Source organism: Teleopsis dalmanni, chromosome 2 (assembly GCF_002237135.1).
Source record: "Teleopsis dalmanni isolate 2A chromosome 2, ASM223713v2, whole genome shotgun sequence".
NCBI classification, from domain to species: domain Eukaryota; kingdom Metazoa; phylum Arthropoda; class Insecta; order Diptera; family Diopsidae; genus Teleopsis; species Teleopsis dalmanni.
Genome location: NC_051847.1, coordinates 80,697,523 through 80,703,315, shown reverse-complemented (window position 1 = coordinate 80,703,315; position 5,793 = coordinate 80,697,523).

Below are 5,793 nucleotides of genomic sequence, written 5' to 3'. Positions count from 1 at the left end.
TTTGAGTAATGCAAGTAAAGTATACATTAGCTTTGTGTAGTACATCACAAGTTCACAGTTCGAATTTAATAGGGATCTATTGCTGACGCTCGCAACCTGAAAGATTATAGATGAATAAATAAAGCAATAGATTCCTCCAGAGACCACTAATGGATTTTTGCTGATCTTCGAAACAGCTGTGTGGTCAGCCGAAGAATTCACGATTCAAAAATTAAAAAAATTGTGAATTTAAACATTTTGTCACCAATATTCTCTTTTATTTTATTCAAAATATAATTTTAATCATAGGACAATAATAATTTACTATTATTATTTAAATTTTATTTTATTTATTTAATTTAAAAATTCAAATAAGAAATAATAAATTTATTGTTTCACATAATCGTCTCAGGCAACTATTATTATTCTTTTACATCACTACTATATTATATTATAAATATGTATATATTATATTAATATATGTGCTATATATTCTTTTTTATTATATTAAACATTAAGAACATAATTAATTGTAAGACATGTAAGTTTTTATATACTTTTCAGTATCATCATTTTCAAAATATTATAGCCTAGCTATATAGTGCTCCATTACAGCGCTATAACACATTTTGGATAAAGAACGTTCTATTTTGTTGTTGGTGTGATTGTGTTCTATTTAAAAATTTAAATGCTTAATGGGTTCAATTGCTAACACTCGAAGTCGAAAAATTATACATGTACAATTAAACTAATAGATTTTTCCAGTAGTCACTGATGATGGTTGTTGTAAGGTTCATCCCAAATATTCAATTGATTAAAAATTAAAAAATTGTTCTGGATTTGAGAATTTCCGCAGTATTAACGCCACTACAACAGTGCTAACATATTACTGCTTACAAGAATATTATACGTGCTGGTGACTTCAAAGAGGAGGAAGAATCCACTTTCATTTAAATGGGGGACTATGCTTATCACAGCTGCATTTTTGGTAGTAAATAGAATGTTATTTATTTATAATACCATTATATAGGGCTGTTAAGCGTAACTCAGTTGGTCAATTGTGATAAATCCTAGATTAAACATGATTTCATTAAAATTCTAAATACTATTCAACTAAAAAGAGGAATATATGGAAATATATTTAGGCACTCTGTATAAGATACGATTAACATGAGTCTGCAAAAAATATTGTTAAAACGAAATTATTAAGAATTCTTAGGACTTAACTTTGTTGCTATTAATTGGATCAACATCAGTGGTCTTGGGATTACTATCTATATTTGATTATTCGTAAATAATTTTTTGAGACTGCAAGTATCAAGGGTTGCCAAGGGTATTTGGTAATACTCGAAACATCTATATGGATCGCCAAAAATAATTAAAGTTAATTATAATAATATGAAAATAATGTTTGTTGTCTTAGTTCACCACTTTTCGAAACCTCTCCTTTAAATACCACAGTTTCTATTAAAGAAAATATTGTCATTACTGTCAAAAATTAAAATTTAATCTCTTGATAATATTAATGAATATAATACTTTTTAAATTATAAATCAATAAATCAGTTTTAAAAAATTAGTATTTAAAGAATAATAAAACTGATAATTATTTAACATTTTATATGTATAAAAAATAATAAGCAGAACCATAGAGATATACTATAGGTACGATTTTTGGTTACTTACTTGGTCACAACAAGTTTTAAAAAAGTCGGTTTTTTTTTTTCAAAACACTATATATAAATATACAATAGTTTTTGAGATACGGTGCTTTAGATATGGAAATTTGTACATGGGAATTACATACAACAAAGAGATAAGTCAGTTGCTTAAACTAGCCTAAGCCTAGATATAGTATTGATATAATAATTAATGTAAAATATAAACGCATGTATAACTCAATACCTTATATGGTACCTTATTATTAATCTTTATCGGCATATAGCGTTTTAAGACAATTGACTTAAGTACGATCCGTTGTCAGATGGGTATATGCAGAAAATTGGATTAGCGCCAACATATATAGTATATGAAATAAATATTATCTTTAAAACTAATTGAGTAAATATCCTGCAGTTTAAAAACAATTACCCATACTAACTAACATAAGTAATAAGAATTATTAAGTTTTAAACACGTATTTTCCATATGTAAGTTTAAAATTGAAAAAGAAAAAATGTATATTGCGAAAAGTCGGTCTGACGATACTTAAATTGAAATATCTGAGTACGGAGCTGATTGCATGTGTAAGAAGTCATATTTTTTTATTGCTGTAATTAAAAATGAAGAACTCGTAATGCATTTAAGTAATTCTATCGAGTATTAGTTCTACCGCTTTGCTTTTTAGTGCTCTTATGGAATTTACAAAGAGCAGTTTGTACAAATATGTATTTACTTGTAAGTGCAAACAGCTTCAATGGTCTTGTGTCCTAGTGCAAGACTTCACTTCCTTTCGTTTCGTTCTATGGATTTATATTTATGTTTTTACAGGAAAAAAAAACAAAAACCTTGCTGTCTTTTTAAATGACAAACAAATCCTTAGCGTTGCTTAATTCTAATACGGACACATGCATAATGCCAGAGAACAAGGGCTTAGTGCTTGTTATTCAAGGCAGAGGCAGTGTGGCTCTGCTTAATGCAATGTGCTTGACCGTCTTAGGCTTATCAGTAACCCACACTTAATGGTAATGTACGTTAAGACTTCTCACTGGACGACCGACAAGGCATTATGGTGACTTGGCAACGTACTCCTCGTACATGGTATGTGCGAGTGGGAAAAGTGGTTCAGTTGGTAGGACCAACCAAGGCGCATTCGCTAACTGATGACGCTGTATAGTCATCATTTATGTTATCTTTATGTGCGCTGCGTGTGCTTTTAGTTACGTTTCGAACAAATGTCTAAGTGAGTTAAAAAGAATAAAAACAGGAAATAAAAGCAATGCAAAAGATAAATATGCTAAAAGTAAAGATATATTTTATGTTGACTTTTAGTTTTGTGATTTAATAGTGTCGCTACGAGTTTTTAACTGTCGAAATGCTCTTGACCTCTTTCGGAGTGAAGTACATTAGTTCATAGTAAAATTGACTATATAATAGAAAATATCGAAACCAAAAGTGTTTGTCGAAGCTGTTTTATTGACCACTTAACACTAATATCGAAATATCGTATGAAATTTTAATAAAACTTATGTAGAGTTTTTATTATTTTTGTACGATTAAGTGCACGATTATTAGTAGTAGTAGAAGGTTTTAGAATAATACTATATGGTCCATTTAAATTGATATTTAAATGGCGGTTGAAGTCACGTCTCTGAAATACGTAAATGTGTAAATTGTATGAAAAAATTTTAGTCATATTTTTGAATAATAAGTTTTTATTATTTATTATAATGACACATAATGAGCAATATTAAATAAAAATGTGTCGCTTAATGTTGCTACGTGAATAACCATTAAATGAAGAATATTTGAAATTTGTCACAACTTTAATTTGAATATGTATAATATTCATCACACATATGAGCTATACATTTTATGCTTTCAAAAGTAAACGTAAACAAAAAACAGTGTTTGTAATATATAAGTAATAATATTAAAATATTTCAATATTTTAATTTCAATCGATTATTTCAATATATCATTCAAATGATCTCTACGGATCCCTACGGCACATTATTGGCAACAGCTTGGTCATAACTTAATGGATAACTTCACAAGCGTAGATGGATAAGAGTTTTATCCTTTATGTGACCTCACAGAAAAAGTCCAATAGATCAGTGGTGACAAATTGGATGATATTGGTATTGTAATGTTGTAATGTGAAAATACATGTTTTTTTCTAATTTCTTGCGCAACACAACGAAAACAGAATGTCTTGATTGATTTACCAACAGTTTCCATAATATAAGCAAGTTCAATGGATATTAGACAAAACATATAGTATAGTAGCAAGCCTTAAACTTATCACATTATGCTTCAGATCAGGGCTGTCCAGATCAGATAAGAATGCAGGCCAATACAAATCACTGAAAAGGCCGTAGAAATAAATACCATACATACGTTCATAATTTTAAATTACATTAACTAATTAATGTTTAGTTTTATTAATTCTTCATTAATTTATCTTTTACAACTCTATTAATATCAGCATATTATTAGAATATTATAATATTAGTTGTTGCCATACGAAAAGTATTTTATTTTTAACGTAATGACTTACGGCATTGGACACGAGTTTTTTTAATCAGTTGTACAAAGAAATATATACTGGAGTCAATTAAGTAAATTAATTAAGTCAACTAAGAAAAAATTACCTACCATAACTGTCGTAGATTAGAAACGTGCAGCATAAATATTTCCACATGAGGCTCATTGGTCATGCTTTGAACAGCCCTGGTTTAGAGAAAAGTGTATTACTGAAAACGTGACGTCAAATCAAGAGAGTGCGTTTCATTCAAGTAAAATATAAATAATTAAATAATGTTATAACTAAAGATTCCGAATTCCATCGAAAGCTTGTTCTATATCCTAAAAGACTCCACAACCTTATTTATTATCTTCTGAAACATAACTCACTACATTGATAGCTTGGTGACATTGCTTTATTGTAGAATAGGGTCCTTCAAAACTGATAATATTCTCTCCAAGAATATTACAACAAGCTAATCGGATAGCATTATGTGCAATTTAGGTAGATTAGGGTTTGGCTGATATTGTCTCAATTCGGTATGATATCATGATGCTTAACTCTGTAGATGCTTTATTAGACAACTAAAAACATAATGCAACGATTTCAAAATAAAGCATTTAGTGACTAGTTGAAATCTCTTCGTAAATAAAAAACACTGATATAGACAGAGATCTTGAAACTCCATTATTTAAGTAGTATATAACAAGATTCTTCAAATTACATATAGAATGGCGTGTATACCACACTACTCACGAAGCTTCCGCAATTGTGAAACTCAGAAATTTGCTTAGGACATGGAAAGGATGTCGATTTGTATAATAAATGAAAACTTTACATGAATGGTTCAAATTCAAGTCTGTGACAGAGCCCACCTTGGCTGCCTATAGGTTTGTAGTGAGAATTAACAAATTTAACTAATTTTGTTCTTTCAGAATATTGTGGCCTTTCGATACCAGTTTCTAGTAGTTCTAAAATATCCTCAAAAATTATTTTTCTGGAATCTTAGCCGTATTTCTTGTTGAGGTTACAAATCTACTTAATAGATGAGATAGTGATAATTAATTATTTTTGTTTAGGCGGTAATCTTCAATTAGAACTTTAAGTCTCTGTGTATCCTGCTCAATAAGTAATGACTGGTTAAAAGTAATATATAACATAACATAATGTGTAACATAGCATGCAATCTAAAATGTACCATATGTGAGATAAAAAAATGTTTTAATAGTGTCTTCTAAGAGAACTTCTTTCATAAATATATAGAAGCATAATAATGATAACTGGCAAATGGCAAAATCACTATACTTTATATATATACCCATATTATTTTATTTCTTGGTAATGCAAAAAATTGATAAATACCTGCTTTAACGATATATCTTAAAACCTTTTCCACACTTCCTTCTGTAAGCAAAACTCTTCGATTATTGGTCTGTTACATGGACTAAAATTAATTCTTATGCTTAACAGGAATATTAACTATAACGAAATTACTAGTTGAATTGATGAATGCCTGGCCTAAGTAATAAAAACGCATTTTGGAAAATTATATTTTATGCTTCATTCCAAAGATTCCAAAGATCTTTCAACACACATTCTCCATACCTTTCAACATACCTTTTTAACAAT